Source organism: Triturus cristatus, chromosome 1_2, assembly GCF_964204655.1.
Source record: "Triturus cristatus chromosome 1_2, aTriCri1.1, whole genome shotgun sequence".
Lineage (NCBI taxonomy): Eukaryota > Metazoa > Chordata > Amphibia > Caudata > Salamandridae > Triturus > Triturus cristatus.
Genome location: NC_140580.1, coordinates 306,663,163 through 306,686,363, shown reverse-complemented (window position 1 = coordinate 306,686,363; position 23,201 = coordinate 306,663,163).

Here is a 23,201-nt window from a genome sequence, read left to right as displayed (position 1 = left end):
CACCAGAGGGTCCAGGTTGGTCGGGGTCATCCACGGAGTGGTGAGAGTCGTCGCTGCCGGTGGGATCATCTTCACGCGGTGCCTGGGACTGTGATTCTTCCCCCCCCCCAGTGTTGGGGGGAGATCGTCGACGTTGCCCTGTGTGTGAGAGAGAGACAATGTTAATGCTGTTTCATGCCACATCCATGTTTCATGCATATTCAAGTTGACACAGTTCCCCCAGGTAGTTGGATGTCCCTAGCATTCCTCTCAGTGTCCACTTGGGGATGGGTATGTTGCGGGGGACAGATTGGGATGTTCTCCTGAGTGTGTGACCTGTAGATAGTTGGCTCTGATCAGGCGCGCAACACCCATTGGGCTCACCGGGCTTCAGCCCCCCCCTCATGTGTGTCAGCCCGGCTGAGACAGCCTCGCGGGCTGGCGTCCATCTAATTGCAGCCGGACGCGAGTACTTCACAGGTCTTTGGAAGACCATTTACTCGTTCATGTGGCTTTTGTTGTGTTTTTACCCCTTCTTACAGCCACTCTGGCTATGGCTGGAGGATTTAGCCCCCCCCGAACTATTTTCCTGCCCCCCCCCCGGAAATTGCCTCTAGTTGCCCGCCTGGCTCTGATGCTCACTTGGCTCTGGAATGGTCTTGTTGGGTCACATGTCCATTGTGGGAATGTGTGATTCCGTTGCCTGCCCCGGGTGTGTGTGCTTGTGTTAGGGGGGGGTGTGACCGGGCGTGCTGTTGTGTGTAGTGTGAGTTGTCATTGGGTCTCCCAGGTGATGTGTGTGTCCCCTCATGGTGTATGCTGGCATGACAGTGTGTGTGAGTTCCTGTGCTAGATACCTGTGCTTGTGGAGTTGGTGTTTGAGTGTACAGTGGTCCCAGGAGGGCCTTGTGCTGCATACAGCAGGGCCCAGTGTCAGCGACCTTGTTAGTAGTTTGCCAGCCCCTGTGCATTGTGCATGGGTATGTCCCTATGCCATATGGGCTGTGGGCATTGTTGTCTGCGTCTCATTTTAGCGATGTGTTGTGTGGGGCCCATCCCCCCAGCCTCCCGGACATCCAGTCTTGTGGTTGTGGTTGTTGTGGCCTTGGACATGGCCTTGCCTTGATTTGTGAAGGGTGGATGGTGACGTTCGTGGCATGGCCGTGGTTATTGAGTGTGGTTGTGTGCGGTGAGTGCTTGGGGGTAGTTGCGTGCATTTGTTGTGGTTGGGGTGTGGATGCCATTCCCCCCATGTTACGTGAGTTGTTTGTGTACTCACCAGGCTCTGCGACTCCTTCCACTCTGTGTAGTCCCACCGGCGGTAGCATGGCCATCACCTTCTCCTCCCAGGGATGGTAGTGTACGGGTCTGCGGGGCAGCCCACCTCCAGTGATGTTGGTCTGGGCATGTTCTTCGTTCATCTTCCTCTTGACCGCCCTGCGCAGATCGTACCACCTGGCTTGGCATTCATGCCTGGTCCTTCGAACGGGTGCAACAGCATTCACCTTGTCGACGATCCTCTGCCACATGGCAGATTTTTCAGATATGCTGGTCTGTCTGACCATTGTTCCAAACAGCTGTGGCTCGACTCTGATGACTGCGTTGATGAGGAGCTCCAGCTTCGCCGTAGTGAACTTTGGATTCTTGTCTGTGGGCATGGTGTGGGGTGTGGGTGTGGGTGGTTGTGGGTGTGTGGGTGTGAATGTGTGTGGATGTGAAGAGGGGGTTGTTTGTGGGGGAGGTTGTGTGGAGGTGTGTGTGTGTCGGTGTAGCTCAGGTATGGGTTATGTGGGGTGGTTTGTGTGTGAGCTCTGTCTGCAGTAGGCCTGTTGCAAGGGCTCATGGTTTGTATGTGTGGGCCCTTTTTATTGGTCAATTGGTGGGTGTGGCTGTGTTTGAATTTTGGTGGGTGTGTTATAAGAGGTGGTTGTGTTTGGGGCCTCTGTTGGCCAGTTTGGATGTGGCAGGTCAGTCATTGAGTTGTATTTTGTCGTGTAGACGTGTTTTGTGTTTTTGTGCGAGTCGCTTTGGCCCTCCTTGTGCTGTTTTCCACTGTCCTGGTTCTGTATGTGTCTTTTTCGCGTAGGTACGATCCTTCCATTCGCGATGCTGTGTGAGGGTGCTGGGGTACGGTGTTGGTGTGCGGCAAGTACATGCGGTGGGGGGGCTGGGCGTACAGTGCGGACTGGGTGGTGTATGGTGCAGACATATTGGGGGGGTGTGTGTACGGCTCGTACACGGGCATGAGTTTACGCGTGTACATGTGTGCTTCAGCGTTGGCTCCGAACGGGCCTTTTTACGTGCGATTGTGTATTCGGACGGGCGGTCGGGATCGTACTTGCGCGCTCGGACTTGTGTTTTCCGATTTGTAAGTTGAACTGTCCGGATCACTTTTCCAGACGTTATTCGGACGTGGACACTTTCCGACGCACGCTCGTAGACTTTTCCCAACACTATTCGTAGTTATTTTTCACGTCCCATTCGTACTTGCCAGTTTGTACGGTACTTGTGCGACTCGTACGTAAAAAAATACGGATGCGGGTTGTACGCAAATTATTTTTACCGGATCGGAATCGGCACCTAAGTGATAAACGCATTTCTGAAACTGACAAAAATATTATTTAGAAAATTGACAAATGAGCAAAATATTTTGTTTTTAGTAGTGCTTAATATTGACATATAACTGCTTGAGAATAATAGTAATTGAATTTATCAAGAAAACTCAAAATGCAATTAATAGCGTGTGATTTATAATAATCAATAACGTGAAAACGATTTAGCAGAGTTTCATGTAGGCCTCAGATGCTTTGCTCTCTTGCTCAAAAGGCAGTTTCGAGCTGAATTAGTAACTTTAGATGCTGTGAGAACTTTTCGTGAAGTTTCTTTACTGTACTTTAAAACAATAGGTTCACTTTTGATTTAGCAACACTATCGACAGAAATGGTTGCAAACCCAGGGAAAGTGTCTGGGAACTGATGGACTGTGACCAAAAGGAAATGTTCTTATTTCTGTGGAAAAGATGGAACTGTATACAAATATACAAATTTGAATCATTATGGATTTGCAAAAGGATTACCTAATGTTTACAGATTTTCTAATGAGGTATTGATCACACTATGAGCAGCCCATTGTGAGCAGCCAATGGAAACCCTATGAGCTGATCGAAAAGATACTTTGTAGGTGTAAACCATGAACTTTAGGAAGTATAATTGTCTCCTGAAGGAGGAGTCGGGGCTGGCTTTTTTTCTCGTTTTCCCTGCCTGGCATGCTGTCGGACTGACTTTTGATTTCTTTCAATGCCAAACCATTGAACTGAACTTTCCTGACTGTCCCTAACCTAACCTGCACATTGCTGGCTTATAAAGTTGAGCAGGAAAATACCGAATCGGGTGAAGGGTTAGCTGACTCTGTCTGTGGCATGCTGTGTTGCAGTTTTGACTCGATCTGATCTCTATCGAAACCTATATGATGATCATATCTTGGTTTGTATGATCGAAACTAAATCTTTTATCCATATGTTTCTCTCACTCTAGGCATCCAGCAAATGCTCATTTAATGATTCTGCAATGAATTGTGTGGTTGTTTTGCACGAATTTTCTGCTATTAAATCTGAATATGCAATGCAATTTCATGTACTATTCCATTCAAACTGATGCTAATGATAAATGTTTTCATGAAATGTTCTATTTCGTATTTGTCTTATTTCTTTGGTCAATATTTTCTTGTCTCTAGGTTGGTGACACAGTGTATGAGTATGGTAATTGAATCAGTCATTCATTTGGCATTTTCTTTATTCTATGCCCTCATAAGGAAAGTGCCTCACGTTCTTCAAATATCTAAGTCCCTGTTAGCTCAACACAAAGATCCATTGGAGGACCAAGGTTTGATAATTAGGATGGTCGTTTAGTAAAATTATTGCTGATGGTAATAAATTGTGATGTTTGTAAAATAATGAGATTTGCTAAGCTTTCCGCTACATAACCATCAACTGCCACATCAGAGCACACTTGACGACAACTGGACCATATTCTTAGGAAACAAGGAAGGTAAAACAAATGCTTCCACAAGTGCAATTTGTTATGAACTACAAAAGAAATCCTGGGCTATGGATCCTACTGAAACCAAAATTATGTCAGGAAAAAGTATAACTAATACAATGGAACACAATCCTTAATAAGTGGTTCTTAGAATTGACAGTGCTAATAACTGACAAAATCAGTAAAACATTGGTGATTAATATGAAAATAAGAGTTCTCAACTTTCGATAAGTAGATGACCAAAAAGAAAACTGTTTTAGAAGGCATCAACACCGAGCTGGATACATATAAACAGGAATTACAAGACAAAAAGTTAAAGACATTTGGAAGAGATATAGAGGAATACAAATATGATACATTATGTAATTGGATGAAACAGTATAGAGATAGAAGAATGATCACTAAAACACTTGTCTCTATGTCATTAAGTGATTTAGCGAAAACAACATTAGAGCAGGACACACAATCAGGAGACATAAGAATCTAAAGAAAGTACATTGGTGAGAATGGGTGCACACTGTCACGAACCCCTCATGCACCCCCTCTGTGTAGTGGGCCTAGTGTGCAGGGCCCGATATAAAATCATGACTGATATCCTTCCCCAGCACCCTCATGTCTGATGCACCCCCAGCATTCCTCATGGATAGTGTTCCCCCAGCGTCCTCATCATAGATACTTTGCCAGCAACCATAATTGACATTATGATTGAACCCCTGCAAGTATTCCTCACACCCCGAGAGCCAATAGTTTAACTACTCTTGCTGTTCCATGGCCTTGGTATGGTTTTCCATTAAATCCCTGCAAGCTTCCCCCAGAATACCATAAGCAAATGGCAAGCCTTGCTCTCGCTGTTACTGGGGCCTTGGTGTTGTTTTCCGTTATGCACGTTCGAGTGAAAATGATACAATTGTTTCCTATTATTTGGTTCTTATCAATAAGCTGCCCCGGTCCATTCTGTAAAGTCATAGAGAGTTTGCTAAGATGGGTTTTCCCCAAGGTTCGATAACCTTCCAGGCGGCCATGTGACCCACATGGCGCACGTAATCCAGCTCTATCCATTGAGCCTTCAAGAGGGTATATAAACCCCACCAAAACCCAAATCATGGCTTTGCCTCGCTCCCTGCAGAACAAGCTTCACCCTTCCCACTCACCTGAGGAATCCTGCCGGAACCAAGAAGTGGTCCAATTTCCTTAAAGTCCATCCAAACCAGTGGTTCCCTTGGCATCTGCTCCCTAGAAATCTTCCTCCTTGCTCCCTCCTACATAGCTACTCCAGAACCGCTGCGTCTTCCTGAGTCAAGGCTTCAAGATCTTCTTCGAACTTCGGAAAAGTTGAAGAATTAGGCTAAGTACTTGATATCAGGTTAGTACACAATAGACCTCGAACAGTAGTAAACAAGACAGAGTATCCCCATCTTCATAGACTAGTGACTTTTCCTCCATTTTCTCTCTGTGATTTACTCCAGCGCTTCTTGTGTGTTAATATTGCGGAACCTCTCTCCAAACTTGGAGCTTGAACTATATCACGCAAGGATTAAAGACTTGAGATCCGGGTTTCTCTAATGAACAGTAGTGCCTGGATAAAACTCTTCAGATTTTTATGTCAAGCTTTGACCTGTTGTATTCTCTTCTGTGGAGCTTTTCGCATACCCACCTATTGCCATTAGTTATTATCTGTGGCAATCAGAAATGCTAGCTTACTATTGGAGTTTGTCAGTGTTGGTCCTTCCTTTCTGTGTCTGTTCCACCCGTGGTGATTTCACTACTGGTTTCTTTTGGTCGGCCGCAAAGAAAGGGTTGGTACAGCACGCGTCTCCGCCAGAGAACCCACTAGCTGTGACACGTTCAGAGCTACACTCTTCAGCTGGACTCACTTTGTCAATCAATACTGTCACGAGAACACGCATTGAATATGTGGCTGCGCAAGTAACTCCTAAGTATTATGATCTAATCAGCTAGAAACAATAAGAGCTAATAATATATTATGTATTCTATGTTTCCTGATAATTATTTAATTCTGAGAACAATTCTTACTACTATCAAGCTGTAAATTGGAAGCAATAAATACAATATAAAATAGGCAAGTTTCACCTAATGTGTACAAGAGTTTTGCTTTCCGTTCGACCAACCATTGTTGGAATTAAAAAATATACACCTTTCAAGTATGGCCGCTGTGAATCCTGCTGTTACAGAAATGGTGTGTGGTCATTCGGCGTAGTCCTCCTTTTATGTCGTCACATGGTGTCCTATATTGCTTTGGTGGGGCTTTGACAGAGTTGCTGGTTGCCAGCCACCCACACCAGATCTGACCCCTCCTGCCTCTCCTGGGATGGTGGTTGTTAGAAATGGGATTTCTGGTTGGCTAAGGCTTGCGCCAAAGTCAGGCAGAAACCACCACTCTAGTCAGGGCAAGGAAGTTACACGCCAAAGATAACCCCTGCTCACCCCCTTGGTAGCTTGGCACGAGCAGACAGGCTTATCCCTGAGGCGATGTGTAAAGCGTTTGCGCGCGCACCCAGCAACAACACCCAAGGCCCACCACAAAGGAAACTCCACACAAGGTATTCTATAAAAATAGCCTTTGTATTATACACAACACATTAGATAAAAACACACACTCTACAATGTGCCAACAGGCACGGGCAGAATTTACAAGGGATCATATATACAGGGGATAGGGCCACATGGACCACTGTCAGGAATTAGCACTTAGAACATAGCACAAATCACCAATAGTAAACATAGGACATAACACAAAGTAACTGTAGAGCACAACCAGTCTCTACTGGCGCACTAATGACCTCAGCGTCATCACACTAGCATCAGGTGTAAAACCTATCCTGCATCTATCACAGGGGCATAAATACATTATGCACATTCTCAGTAGTCTAACGCATTAGACCTAACCACCTAAGTATCACTACTCTAGGGGCGTACATAACACAGGGAAGTACATTCTCCCTACCATCAACCTGAAAAGGTAAAACAACCTCCTAGGCAGAACTAACCACATTTAGAGGTATGAAATACAGGGAGCGCAAAATATACTATACACAGTACATTTCCTAACCCCATAACCATGAACACAAGGTGCGCAAAACATACTACACCGTACATTTCCTAGCACCAAAATCACATTATAGTCCAGGTCGCACCAGAACCTAAACGTAGCAGCTGCCCACTACTTGCTGGGCAGCTGGGGACAGGGCAGGGCCTAAACGCTGCAGCTGGCACTAAGTGCTGCGCAGCTGGGGGAAGGCAAATAGCGGCAGGGGGCTCTCATTAGCCCTTCAAAACAAACTGCGCCAATCCTTGGAGCCCTCTAGGCTCTAGAACAGTGTGCCAAACGTGGGAGCCATCTGGCTCTGGAAATCATGTCCCCTGGAGCACACGGGCTCCTGAAATAATTGTGTGCCAGTATGCTGGAGCCCCCTTGGGCTCTGTAAACAACTATGCCCCTTTTGAGCCACGAGGCTCTGGAATACTGCTGCCCAGCGTTGGAGCGGCCCGCTGCCAGACGGGGCCGCTCTGAAGATAGGCACGGATCTCACCTCCCCCCCCCCTTGGGGCGCACAGGAGCTTCATTCAAATCATGCCCCCACTGGAGCGCACGGGCGCTTGTGCCTCGAACAGGCACACAGGGAGCTCCCCTTCTCACCTGCATTCTTCTTCGCACCCGGTCCCTTGGTCCTCGGGACACATCAGGCGGGAGCAGCTGCACTCTTCTCGTGGCGCGGGGCTTCCCTGCACTCCTGGGAGCCCCGCGCTGCCATCGTCCGCCTCGGTCGCCTGCTCTTCTCACTGGCGGGGCTTCCCTGCTCCTGCGAGGAAGCCCCGCCCACGGGAACAGTCTTTCTCTCCTTCCGGGTCGCGCTGGGCAGCGGCCCGGAAAAGGTTCCATTGCGGCCCGGCCGCGGCGGTGATTTCCTATCCGATGCTGGCGGCGATGCGGGGTAGGCACCCGCGGGTCAAACTTAGACACCCCTGGCCAGTGAACGGGGTAGGCACCCGCCAGGACAGACAACAAGCGGGGTGGGCACCCGCGAAAGGTACCAAGATGCGGGGTGGGCACCCGCCGAATTCAACAGCAATCATGTGGCACCAAAGCGGGGTGGGCACCCGCGACACAAGGAAAAATGCGGGGTAGGCACCCGCCGCCATAAGCACAACGGGGGAATCCCTACGATGGGGATTCCCTCCTAGAGGGGCTGCAGCGCAGTGCTTCGCAGCCCCTAGGCTCTCCCTCTCCTCCAGGCAAAGCCAGGGCAAAGCGCTTCACAGGGCGCAGAAGTCAGAAAAAAGTCCTGAAGGTCCTTGGGGATAAGAAGGACAATGCAAAAGGGTTCCCAGAAGTCTTCCAGGTAGCCAGGGGCTGGGCAGGGCCCAGGGAGGCAAGCCTTCCCCTGGGCCCCAGCAGCAGCACGCCCCTGGTAGATTCGAGTCAGAGCAAGAACATTTTGTAAGGGGACACAGCCCCTTTTTATACACCAAATCCCTTTGTTCTGGGTTCAGGGTGAGGGGGAAAACCAGTCGCAGCTGGTTGGGGAGCACCCTTGATGTGCTCAGCCCCTCACTCTATTCATTGGCAGGGCTAGGGTCGTCAGTCGCACTGCAGGGGGCGGGGCCAGCATTGTGTGTGGAAAACCCTGTCCTATTCAGGACCCAGGTGTACTCCTCCCACCCATCTAGCTGCTGATCCCCCCATTCACCACTGGGTGACTCATCCTGACTCTGGGGAATCCCTAGCCCGTCACATGACATGACCAGCCAATCACGCGACAGACACACTGCACACAGAAGTGCCCACTTCTAGAAGTGGCACTTCCACACTAGGTACATGCACGCCGCACACATCATCGCGCAGCATTCACTCCCACGAGTCCGCACATACCAAACTCGGGCCTGCACACCCCACGCATCAGGAACTACTAGGGACACATACATTCCCCATGCATTCCTATGGGAGGGCAGGCCTATCTCACCACATGCACTCAGAGCACGCACGCACTTTACCCTGGGACACAGGGAAAGTGCGCAGAGACAAAACAATTACCACACCAAGTCATCAGTAAAAAGCAAAAAAAGTTCAGGGGTGAACCTGCCAGAAGGGCCAAGTCCAACAGTGGTAAAGTAGGATTTCAGCTCCTGGTGTGCTGGGAGTGGCCGGCAAACCGGAGCCATGAAGCGGGACGTGCGGATCCTGCTGCTGGGGGAAGGTGAGGGTATTTGCTCAAGGCAGGTTCATCTCTCTGAAATCTTACAGATTTCCACCTGTAGGAGGCAACTGGTTGTGCCTTGTTCCCTGTGTCAGGAAGCCATGGTCACTGTTGGTTCATAGTGCATTGTAGGACAGACCAGTGCTGCTTCCATAGCAGGGCATTAGAACTGAAATAGCATGATTCGTGCACAGCGCCCATATATTGTGAGGAACACATTTAGTCCATCCGTTATGGCCAGCGTACTCAAAGCCGTTGCTTGGCAGTAATGTATATGTGCTTTATCAACCCCCCATCTTATCCATTACCACCTCTTCCTACACAGTTTTTTTTCTTGTTTTTTTACTTTCAGAAGTGTGCGGCAGCTACAACTTGTTGCTGGTCCTCTATCTATAAATGGACTTTTGCACACTGTTCTCAAAAAATGTATGGCTGTTTGAGTACTACTCCATTTAATTTTCCTCTTTCTCTGGCATCCTTTCTGTTACCATATTCTTTCCTCTTTCATTCCTTTAGTAGGTAAAAGACATTGTCATTAACAACGCCAATACCTCTTACTCTCACAATGCAAGACCAATTTGCATTGAAAATGCTTGTTTGATATATGATGGACCTTGTGCCAAAATCTGTATTGTAAGATATTCCTAGGAGTGACAAACTCCAATCTGTGAGACTAGTTATTCTGCACTCATGCCAAGCTGCTGTTAAAACCTGTAAGCTTGTGTCACTGAGGTTAATGCATTTTCATTGTATGTCGAGACTTGTTAGTGTACATATATTAACTACCTCCTCTTGTTATTTCCAGTGCATTGAGTCTTCGCAAAAACAGAGGTTCTGGTCCCAGGTACATCTACCTCACAAAATGTAGGAGGTCTCAGAAGTGACAGATCCTATTACGCAGTGTTGCACAAGGCCCAGGAGCAGATACAATAGCGCAAGTTTCTCTTTTCTTATTTTATCCCATCCCCCATTCCCCAAAAGAGCCCTGCTCTGTTTAAGGAGTCTTTCCCCTGAATGGGCTAGGCCCTGAGAGGGATTGGCGGTCCAGCATCGGCTCCAGTGTTGTATCCGCAGTTGGGACCAGGTGAGTGCATGGCAGAAGGCAACCTAGCATGCTTCCACCGCCCAGATGACATGGATGACCAGATACACATGCTGGACCTGCTTCAAGTCCTGTCCGAGGACACCCCAAGTGTTTTAGATCTAGCAAGGGCTTTAGGTGATGTGCTGTACAAAGTTAAGTCCTTGCGTACCCATGGTTATCTGAAGAGAGGGAGCTGGGGCGATTCCCAAGGTTACACGTTCCATTTTACAACCTTCACACTTTGACGATTTGAAAAACCAAACAAGCACTGGAAATGCTAATCCTGTTCATGTCACAGTTACCAATCTCACTCCAGTGCCTTAGGCTCCACCCAAATGATTTTTTGGGGAAAGTCACAAATTTGATGTATTCCTGAGTAAGTGCAATTGCAGTTTCTATGTAAACCCAGAGCCTTTCCCTCTGATACAACTAGAATTGCCTCTATCACATTCTATCCCTGGGGGATAGCTGCTAATTGGGCTATTCCACCCATTAAAAATAATAACCTGGTTTTACATGACTTTGAAAGATTTAAAGAGACAATGCATCATCTCTTTGCTAAGCACACCTTCGTCCAGGCTAGCGATGATGAGTTGTTAAACCTACATCAGGGCAATAAGGATCTTCTTACCTACATTACTACCTTCAGTAGACTATTTACAGAAACCCAGTGACCAGAAGGAAAAAAAATCTCCCTTTTTATAGAGGGTTAAGAGATGAATGAAAGGATTCTCTAGCGCATTACCATCTGACTGTTCCAAGTTCATTGATCTAGTTGTCAGGCTTGACCATAGGTTAAATGAACAAAAGGGGGAACCCAGGCTGCTAGTTGTGGGGTCTGAGTGGAAAGAGACAGAGTCTAATAATCAGAATACTACAGATCTGATGGAGATTGGGAGCTTGCGTAGGCCTCTGTCAGCTGAGGAAAAAGAATGTAGAAAGACATTAAACCTGTGTTCGTATTGCGATAAAGCAGGGTATTTTGCATGAGAATGCTCCGCCAAACCAAAGGGGATTCAGAAGCCTAGTGCCTTGACATTTGACACGGTGCAGGAAATCTAGAGAACCCGGTTGGCATAGGATTCAATCAGTGGGCCAATACTTCACATAAGGTTACACAACATTTGACGATACCAGTCACCCTTACAGCTTCACCTCAACATAAGCAGGTTCTACCAATGCTCGTAGATTCCGGGGCTAGCGAACACTTCTTAGATCTAGCCTTGGCCCATTTCTTACATGTCCCATGGGTTAGGAAAGATGAGCCAGAGCACGTTAGAGCCATGGATGGATCTAAGCTCTCTTCTGGGATGACTGTTTATCAAACAATTCCATTATCTTTAGTATCTGAGAATGGGCATACTGAGACCTTGACCTTCGATTTCATAGACACACCTACTTATGGGCTATTCTAGGGATCCCTTGGCTTCAATTGCATAACCCTGTCACTGACTGGTCCCTCCAATGTGTCACCTTTTCCCTTAATGTCAAACTCATTGCTATAATAAGTCACATGGAGCGCCGTCTCCCTTGACTTGTGCAGCCTCAAATCCAGGCCTCTTGAATCAGTTTTCATTAAAATATAAGGACTTTCAAGACATCTTTGACAAACAGAGGGCTACACAATTACCTTCCCATAGGGAATTTGATGGTCCTATAGGCTTAGTTCCGGGCGCTACACTACCCTGCAGTCGCGTTTACACTCTCTTGGAGCCAGAGACAGAACACTTAAAAAAATACCTAGATGACATGCTAACCTTAGGGTTTATACGACATTCCACCTCTCCTGGTCTTCTTAATTTCAAAGAGGGACAGCGATTTGCAAGCATGCATACACTACAGAGCACGGAACAGAGTGACCATAAAAAGCAGATAACCATTACCATTAATTCGCAAATTGTTAGATCAGGTTTTGAAATCCACGGTGTACACCAAACTGGACTTAGAGGGGGTATACCACCTAATTTGTGTAAAAGAGGGTGAGAAATGGAAGACCACCTTTCCGACTAAGTTCAGACTTATTGAATACACAGTTATACCATTTTGGTTGTGTAATGCCCCAGTGGCTTTCCTGTACTCAATCAATTAAGTCCTGCGAGTTTGCTGGACATTTGTGTTGTTATATACATCAACGACATACTGATCTATTCACAAGACATGACTAAACAGAGAGACTATGTTAAGACAGCTTTGCAACGCCTCCAAAAAAATGCCTTTTTTTGCCAAGTTGGATAAATGCACATTCCATATGCAGTCTATTGAGTTATTGGGATAAATCTGGTCTTCAGAGGGTGTGACCATGTACAGAAAAAAGGTACAGGCACTCTTAGATTGGCCTGCATCAACCATGGTAATTGAAGTACGCTTCCTTGGTTGTTCAAACTTTTTCTGACAATTTTTTCCAATTTTTCTGACATTGTAAGCCCCATCACTATCCTCTTACAAAAGAAGGTATATTTTGAGTTGTCCCAGGAAGATGCTTTTAAATTACTAAAGGAGAGATCTACAATGGCTCAACTACTCTGACATCCAGACCCCACGCAGCCTTACTTTGTGGAGGTGTGGGAGCTATTTTATCACAACACAACAACCCAACAGGACACATGCCTTTTCTTCCAAAAAATTAATGCAAGCAGAAGAGAATTATATGGTTGCCGAACAAGAATTATTGGCAATCAACCTATGCTTTCAGGAGTGACGACACCACCTACTAGGGGCCCAGCATATTGGCACCGTATACACTAATCAGAAGAATCTCTAATTCCTCGGGTCTTTGAAAGCATTGTCATCCAGACAAGTAAGGTTAGTTATTATTTTTTACCGAATTTCATTTTGTTATCACCTACCGGCCAGGCATACAACAGATTAAGGCCGATCTACTACCTAGATGGGTTTTCACAAATCCAAATGCTCCAAGACAGATACCACCGAACACTGTGAACTCAAAGCACATCACAGGGCTCTGCGATCAGGAATCTTTCTCGGATAAAGTCAGGCAGAGTATGAGTCAAGAAGAAATAAATGCTTGGGTGACTGGAAAGGACAATCATGTAAACAATCAGCTTCCTCACCATGGTACCACCTTATATGTCCCCACAAACAAATTAAGACAGGAAGCCATAACCTGGTGTCATGATACTCCATAAGCAGGCCATCCAGGAATTCAAACGACTTTAGCAACCACATTGTCCAAGTATGTGCATGACTACTTTCAGACCTGCTCAGCATGTTCTAAAAACAAGGCATCTCATTCCGTCCCATCAGGATATTTACAAACCTTGCCATTGCTCCCACATCCATGGGATACCATAAGCATGGACTTTATTACTGACCCCCTGACTTCAATGGCTATACAACCATTTGTGTGGTATTAAATCTTTTTTCCAAGATAATGCACTTTATTTTCCTAAAAGAAATACTCACTGCGAAGACCCATACCATGCTGTTTATTCAACAAATCATGCAATTACACAGACTCGCTTTGGCCTGCAATTCATTTGCAGATCCTGGCTTGGGTCTTTGCACATCATTGGACATTGATGCCTGGCTCTCATTGGCCTAATACTCACAAATTAATGGGCAGATGGAGCGGGATAACCAGGTTTTAGAGACACTGCAATGTCTATTGACCTCTACTCCTAAGGGTTAGGATTCCTTGTTGCCTTTCACTGAATTTGCCTACAATAACTCACAGCATCCAGCTACTGGGTTTTCCCTTTCTATTGTTTAATGAGTATGCATCCTCATATGTTGCCAAAAATGTTGTAATGCACTCTGAAAATGTACCTGCCGTACAAGACTTTGTAAAACATCTAGCTAATTCACAACAACAGGTGCTATCACATATACATCAGGCTAATTGAGTATGGAAAAATATGCTAACAGACATTGACAACAACAGCCAGACTATAAGGTTGGAGATCAAGTTTGGCTGTCCACTAACCTCCTCTGATTACAAGGGCCACGTAAGCTACAGCCCAGATATGTGGGTCCCTTTTCTATCGAACGAATCAGTTGCCAGAAGATCTACCCATTCATCCAGTGTTTCATGTGTCATATTGAAGCCCTATTGTGCCCAGACTTGTCCTGCTCCCCATCCCGCACCCATTACCCTGGGTGGTCATTTGAAATTCAAAGTATAAAGAATCATTGACTGAAAGCAGAGAGAGCAGATGTTTGTTTTCCTTGATAGCTTGGAAAGATTATATTCCTGAAGAGCAGTCTGGAAAACCAGCTAGCAATGTTCATGCCCCTAGCCTGGTTCATTCCTTCCAGGCCCATCACCCAGACAAACCATGATCTGTAAGTTGTTCCTTGTGGGGGGAAATAGTCACATCCCCCTTTTGCATCCTCTGGGAAATGGGCCTAGCATGCAGGGCTCATGTTGATTTACCCCTCTGGCACTTTATGACCCGCTATGATATCATGACTCATGCCCTGGCCCAGCACCCTCATGACTGATACACCCCCAGCATTTCTCATGGATAGTGTTCCCCTAGCGCCCTCGTGAGCGATGCTGCCGCAGCACCCGTAAATTCCAAAACACTTGAACCCCTGCAAGTATTCCCCACACCCCGTGAACCAATGGAGTAATTACTCTTGCTATTCCTGGGGCCTTGGTGTAGTTTTGCATTAAATCCCTGCAAGCCTCCTGAAGAATCCCGTGAGCCAATGGCAAGTCTTGCTCTCGCTGTTACTGGGGCCCTGGTGTAGCTTTCCACCATGCAAATTCGAGCAAAAACTATACTTTAGTTTCCTGTTATTTGGTTCAGATCAACAAGCTGCACCTGCCCGTTCAGTAAGGTTGTAGAGATTGTAATAGCACATGTTTTAACCAAAGTATGACAACTTTACAGACTGCCATTTGTCCTATATCCTGCAGATGATCTAGCTACATCCATTGAGCCTTCAAGAGGTTATATAAACTACATCCAAGCCTGAATCATGGCTTGGACTCGCTCTCTGCAGAACAAGTTTCACCCTTCCCACTCACCTGAAGAATCAATCCTGCCAGAACCAAGAAGTGCACCAGTCTCCTTAAAGTCCATCTGAACCGGTGGTTCCCATGGCTTCCGCTCATTCAACATCATCCTACTAGCTCTCTCCTGCACAGCTACTCCCGATCCTCAGTATCTCCCTGTGTCAATGTTTTGAGATCTTTTACAAACTTTTGACAAGTTGAATAACTAGGCTAAGTATTTGATATTAGGTTATTGTGCACTAAACCTCCTACAGTAGTAAACAGGACCGCGTATCACCATCTTCAAAGACTATAGACTTTACCTCAATTTTCTCACTGTGATTCACTCCCATGCTACTTGTGTGTTTATACTCCGGAGCCTCTCTACAATCTTGGCTAGAACTATGTAGTAAGCACGCAGGATGCAGGCTTTGTCTTGAGAGGTTTATTACTGGTTACATGGAGAGGAGAAAGCTAGGCAGCAGCTAACTCCAACAAGAATCTCCACCTACATTCTATAGTCACTAAGTAACGGTATAACATTCCAACCAAACACATAATGATAAGCTTACATTAACATTTCATAGAGAGATCAACTACATTACCTCCCTTTCATCTAAAACAAATTAAAATAACAAAAAAACAGAAAACACAAATAAGAAAACATCACAAAAAACTAATATTCGAATAAAATATACAAAAATACATACTAGAACTTTATTCCCTGTATCTAGCGGGTTTGATAACAATAAGCAAACTCCTCCTGACCCCAAATGGTACAGTATCTGTGCCACAAGAAGGATTATTACTCTTATTGGATGGAATTTGTCCAATGGAAGAATTGACTTTAGCGACCTTGCACAAATTCCACCAAAATCCTCCCTCAACCTGAACGGCATTTCCCATGATCTTAATCACCTTGACAGGAGGTCCAAATTTGCTTTCACCTTTGTTACTATGCATGGATTTCCTGATTCTAACAGAATCACCTACTTTTAATATAGAAGTCCTAGAACCTTTCTTAACATCAAAACTCTTTTTTTTGTTTAGCTCGAGTTACAGAAACATTGCCTTTAGCTAAAAACATCAATTTTCCCACATCTGAAACTACATCAATCCACTTGGACATCCACCCTGGACGAAAAGACGTAATGGGCTTCCTACCCCTTATTAACTCAAAAGGAGAAACTTTGGTAGAAGAATGTGGAGTGGTCCTATAAAACCATATCATGCTTTCCAGTGACTTAAGAACATCTTGGTTATTGATCTTAGCCCATTTCACACAGTCCCCTACAACTCGATTCATCCTTTCCACAAGACCATTCCCTTGAGGATGATAAAGGGAACTTTTCAAATGTTTTATACCAGAAACAGACAGAAAAGATTCAAAATCTTTCCCTACAAATTGTTTCCCATTATCTGAAACAAGAACTTCAGGAGACCCCTCTCTGGACCAAACTTCCCTCAAAAATGTAATGATGCTCTTAGAGTCAGCTTCTCTAGCAAACTTATACTCAGGCCATTTTGAGGCATAATCAACCATCACTAATATAAATCTAGAATTACCATTGAGAGACGAATAAGGTCCCATGACATCAATTCCCAATTTGACCCAAGGTCGATCTGGGCATTCTACAGGCATGAGAGGAGGAACAGAAGTCTTGAGAGACTTGTCAGCAGAACAGCAAATACAACAATTCAAAACAAAATCATCAATTTCCGAATCCATTCCTGGCCACCAATAAACATCACGAACACGGCGTTTGGTGAAATAAGAAGCTAAATGCCCATCATGAGCTCTAAGTATTATCCCTCTCCTAAACACATGTGGGGGAATAAGTTTGTCATTCCACAACAAAATACCATCTTCCAAGGATATTTCATCCTCAATTTTAGAAAAAGGTTGCAATGCAGGAGGTAAGACTTTTTCTCTGGGCCACCCCCTCCTAACCAGATTGCACACATCTTAAAGAATGCAATCATCAGAGAATGCATCTCTCCACTCATCTTCAGAACAAAATCTTAATTCAGGAATGTCAACACCCGCCACAAGACAATCTTCACAATCCTCCTCAATCAGGTCAGCAAAAGAAACATCGTCATCTTGGACACACGTGGAAGGAAAACGGGAAAGAAAATCCGCCCTCCCATTCTTACCCCCAGAGATGTGTCTGATGTCGAATTGATATTGTAATAACTTGGTAACCATCCTCAAAATTCTGGGAGTACAACACTTGCTTAAACTACCACCCAAGATACTGACCAAAGGTTTGTGGTCCGTCTGAAATAAAAAGCGCTTTCCCCAGACATATGGGCGAAACTTTTCAATAGCCCATGAGCAGGCCAAAAACTCCTTCTCAATAACAGAGTATTGTAACTCAGGTGACCTCAGGACTCTGGATGCAAAACCAATCGTTCTTTCTACTCCATTCTCAGATTGTGTCAAAGTGGCACCCAACCCTACCTGACTGGCATCGACTGTGAGACAACAAAGTAAGCTAGGGTCAAAAGGCTTGAGTACAGCACTATTACTAAGTAAACCTTTGATTTCAACAAAGGCAGACTCACATTCCTTGCTCCAAACAAATTTAGTCCCCTTTTTGAGGAGAATACTAATAGGACAGACTATTGTGGCATAATGGGGAATGAACCTTGAGTAGTATTCGCACAGTCCTAAGAGGGATTTTACTCCTATTTTGTCTGCGGGAGTGGAAGCATTTGTAATGGCTTCCAGAAGGCCAGGTCTGGGTTTAACACCCTATTGACTGAGAATATGAGTCCACACACACCCTGAGTTGCCCACATCATTTCCTTGCAACGACCAAAGGTGAAAGCCAAAGAGAGGATTCCGTTGGCTCGATCACTCCCTTCTGACATAACTGTGTCAATACCTTCTCCAAGTCCTATCTAATACTATAAGGTATAAGGTACTCCCCTGAGCTTGTGTTTGACTGGTAAGGACCCTTCTTTGACTATAATTCTGTGTTTGAAACCATGTACCTTCCCTAAGTCCGAACCAAAAACAGAAGGAAATTTGTCTTTGAGTGATTGAACTTCAACCGAACACTCAACTACTAGGACTTGTTCTTTGGCTCCAGGTTTAAGAATCATTCCAAACAATCCTTGGTGAAACCACCCTAGGATGTTTAGTCCTTTAACAGCAACATAGATTTTCCCTCTTATTCTCCTTCCTTTAAAACACATCTCTTCTTCAAAAAAAACCAAAAGGTCGATCTTCCGCCCTTCGTACGACACAGGTGTGCGATCAGGAGGCAAAAGAGGTTGTGTTCCTTCCCATGTATCATCGAAAAGTTCTTTGGTGATCATAGTAATTTTTGCACCAGAATCTACTAAAAGTTTTATGCATCTGGTACCAATAAAAATATCAACAATGGGGTCAACATAAGATTTGGGATCACCTTCAACAACATCATTAGTTATGTGCTCGGAAACTACAGAAACTATCTCAGAATCGGAAGAGGACTCAGATTCCACTAAGCATACAGCAGACTTCTTCAAATTTTTCTGACCTTTGAGCTTAAGACAAACCTTAGCAAAATGACCTACTTTTTTACAATAAATGCACGTGACATTGGAGGCAGGGCATCGTGAACCTCTGGAATGAGGTGGGTTCCCACATCTGATACAAACTGTAGGTTCAACATTGCTAGTAGTGCTATGCTTTGAAGACTTACTGACATTACTAACACTGTTTTTAAATAATTTCTTTGTGGATTTGCCAGATGTATTTAGATTTATAGCATTGAATGGATCAATTATTTTGTCTTCCAATTCTTTCAAGGAAATCATAGAAATTTCTATACTTTTAGCTAATTTGATAGTTTCATCAAGAGACGGATCTCCCATGGTAAGTAGTTTTTTGTCTGATATTTTTGTCTTTACAATGGCAAACAAATTGGTCCCTGATGAGTTGATCAGTAAAGTTCTCGAATTTACATTCCGCTGCTAGTTTACGCAACACAGAAATGTACGAATCGACATCCTCCCCTTCAGATTGTTTCCTCTTAAAGAAAGAGGGGCAGATTTACAATAGCTGGTGCATCCCTGCATATCAGCAGGGATGCGCCAGTTATTGTGCGCCACAGCTCCGCCACCATGGATACGCCGCATTTACAATGCGGCGCACCATGGGGCAAAAACGGCACAGATGCATGACGCATCTGTGCCGTAAAAGTGGCGCATTGCTGGAGTTGCGTCGCAAGCGGGACGCAGCTCCAGCAATGCTCTGGGGGGCCCTATCTTGCAAATGCTGCGTCAATCCTTACGCCTGCTTCAGGCAGGCGCAGGGGTTTGACGCAGCATGAGCCTAAAAGTGACTGAGTGAAATCTTGTAGATTTCACTCAGCCGCTTTTAGGAGGCATTCCTGCGCCGGAACGCCCCCCCCCCCTGCGCAGGAACGCATACATGTGGCGCAGGGCTTTACAACGTGACGCATCTCCCAGATGCGTCATGTTGTAAGTTCCCCGCACCATGGCGCAGGATTTGCGCTGCTGCTGCGTCACAAAAGTGACGCAACAGCTGCGTAAATGAGGCGCAAGGGGCTTGTAAATCTGCCCCAGAATGTCTAAGAACCATGAGGTTCGGTTGTTTATCAAATCGAAGTTTGAGTTCAAGCACAGTTTCTCTATATTCATCGTTAGGTACAGCAATGTCTTGTGGAAGATCAGGCAAATGTTTAAAGACAGACCTTCCTTCGAAACCAAGAGAATGTAATAACAAATATTTCTCCTGTCGGCGCTAAATCTAGATGCGCCTATGGCGCCTAAGTAATTTTCAAAAGCGTCATGCCAAACCTCCCATCTGATCGGCGGTTCTCCAGGAGATTCTAAAAATGCAGGTGGTGGGTTAACGGATTGAAGAGTACACATGTTGGAGTTAATAAACTGGAGAAGAAAAATATGGATTGGAAGATTGACTGCAAAATAGGAAGAAAGAAAAAAAAATTGTGAAGGTTAATGTTACAGAAGTAACAGCAAAGACTCAATGTAAAAATGGAGGTGTGTGTGTCACCGTGGTGCACACTAAGGTAAAGTGATGGTATGCTTGTAGCTATAAGATGCCCACACAAAAAAAAAATTTGTAGATAGAATAAATGGTGTGTATATCACTGCAATATACACTGCTTGAAGAACAAACGTGGGATTTACTTCAAGAGCCTCAATGTTGATGAACCAAAAAAAATGGATAAAAATAATACGAAAACTGCAGCAATAGCTGTGCACATCAGCGTTAATGTCCAAGTGCACAAGTATGTTCCAATGAGAGTGGCTTTAATGTAGGAAGAAAGCTGTGCGCATCAACGTTGTAGCTTGTGTATTAGTGCGCCTTTATCCCACTCGCATTTGTAGCGGTGTATAATAATCAATACGACTTGAAATATTACCCAGAGGCTGTGCGCATCAGCGTTGTGGCCTTGAAATGCGTGCGCACTGATCGCGTTCATTCAGTTGCTAAGCAAGCATGAACGCGGAAGCTCTCAGTCAGAAGAACTAAAGAACATGCGCACATCAATGACGTGACGTGACGTTAACGCGTTGATGCATGTATGCGTTCTTCAGATGAAACGCGAAGATTGACATCGGAGTTCTATGGAGCGAGGAACGCTGTTAGCGCGCGATCTCTACATGCGTCATGAAATGGTCCGGTAGGAGTTTAAGCACTGGATTAATTTTAAAAAATGCGTACGTGAAATAATGAATGCTCTGGCAAAGAAAAAATATTACAGTGCGAATCCAGCAATAAGGAGAGCAAAAACAGTCATGGCAAAGCGCAAACGCTGGCTTTAGAGTCTCCAAGGTATACTGAGGTAGAAATAAAAACGTCCTACCGTGATAGTTTAAGGAAAGCTTGCTTGTAGAGATTCAGGGGAGAAGTTCATCCATCAAATTTAGGCATAAACTAGCATAAATATGTCGAGTTGAGTCACAAGAGGATGCTGGTGGTGACAAATGATGGTGACAGATGAAAGTTTTAATCTTGAAGATGGATGAGTCCAAAGTTAGACGGTGCTCTGCACGCTGGATAATCCATGTAGCCAAAATCGTCGCCAAATAAATGTAGTAAGCACGCAGGATGCAGGCTTTGTCTTGAGAGGTTTATTACTGGTTACATGGAGAGGAGAAAGCTAGGCAGCAGCTAACTCCAACGGACACCAACACAAGAATCTCCACCTACATTCTATAGTCACTAAGTAACGGTATAACATTCCAACCAAACACATAATGATAAGCTTACATTAACATTTCATAGAGAGATCACTACAAACTATATAGCGCAAGGATTAAAGCCTTGAGCTCCGCATTTCCCTGATGAACAGTAGTGACTAGAGAAAGCTCTTCAGAGTCTTTGATACATGTATGGACCTTGTACCAAAATCTGTATTTCAAGTTATTCCTAGGAGTGACACACTCCAATCTGTGAGTCTAGTTATTCTGCTCTCATGCCAAGCTGCTGTTGAAACCTGTAAGCTTGTGTCACTGAAGTTAAATCATTTTCATTGTATGTAGAGACTTGTTAGCGTACAGATAGTAACTGCCTCCTCTTGTTATTTCCAGTGTATTGCATCTGCGCAAAAACAGAGGTCTGGTCCCAGGCACATTGACCTCACAAAACATAGGTATCAAAAGTGTCACATCTTGTTACGCAGTGTGCACAGCCGCAGTGCAGATTCAATACCACACGTCTCTCTTTTCTTATTTTGTCCCAACCAATCTTCTCCCCAATGGCCCTGCTTTGTGTACTGAGTTTTGGTTCCTTGAACGAGCTATGCCTTGAGAAGGATAGGAGGTCCAGAATGGGCTCTAGTGTTGTCTTCACAGTTGGGACCAGGTGAATGCATGACACACAATCATCTACCATTTGGAAGAAAATGACTTTCGTTTTTGCAATTAGCCTTGAAACATAAAGAAAAATCAGGAATTAAAAAAGGGAAACAAAAAATAATTCTAAACTATTAGAGAAAACCCAGTCATACATCTATCTCATTATGTTTTGTCAAACCACGAAACCTCACGACTACAAAAAGGTCTGTCATTTGTCCTCACTGTTCGGGTAAATCTCTTTTAAACTACACTCAACATCATTTATTCTTAATTACCAAAGAACACACAACATCTTCCTGTGTTTAAGGTGCTTGAACCTCCTTGTACATTCATCCAACCTAGACCTATTTGAATGGTTAACATTGGAAGAACATGGTAAATTATATTTCAAGTAAAAACAGCTGGAGTGATATGACAAATAGTTAAGGAAAAGCAGTTGAGAGCAAAGCACAATATAGGAGTGAAGGCTACAGGGATTGGAGGTGCAATCATATTGATGAGATGCAATGATTATCTAAAAGACGCTGCCATTGAAAACAGAATAAATATACTAAATAAAAAGTGGATTGCGATCCTACCATAGTATTTTCTGGGCAAAGTGTCATCATGTTGGGAGTAGCTAAATTGAACAATAGAATTTCAAACAGCACTAAACAATACCTGGGTAATACATAGGTAATGCCATCTTTTTTGTATATAGTTCCAAAGACACACAAATCTTGCATTTTCTCATGGAATACAAAGTATGTCCTTTTTCATGTGCAAGTTACTGCTTTTTATTATAATCTTAATCAATGTAAATAAGTGTTCAGCCGATGCTTTTAAAAAAATGTTTTTATTAAGTTTTGGTTGCAAGTGAGCATAACAGGTTGTAGCTTAACCATACGACATAGGACATACTTTTTCAAACAAGATATGTAGCACAGTCAGGACCAATTGTCAAAGATTCTTCCAATGATTACATAACCAGTAAAGCAGTGACATTTCCTATGGCTCATAGCACCCCACAGTGAGAATTCACTCATGTTCGGTTTCTCTGTCCAGCCCGTGGCCCAGTCACCCCCCTCCTGCTGCCCCCTGTG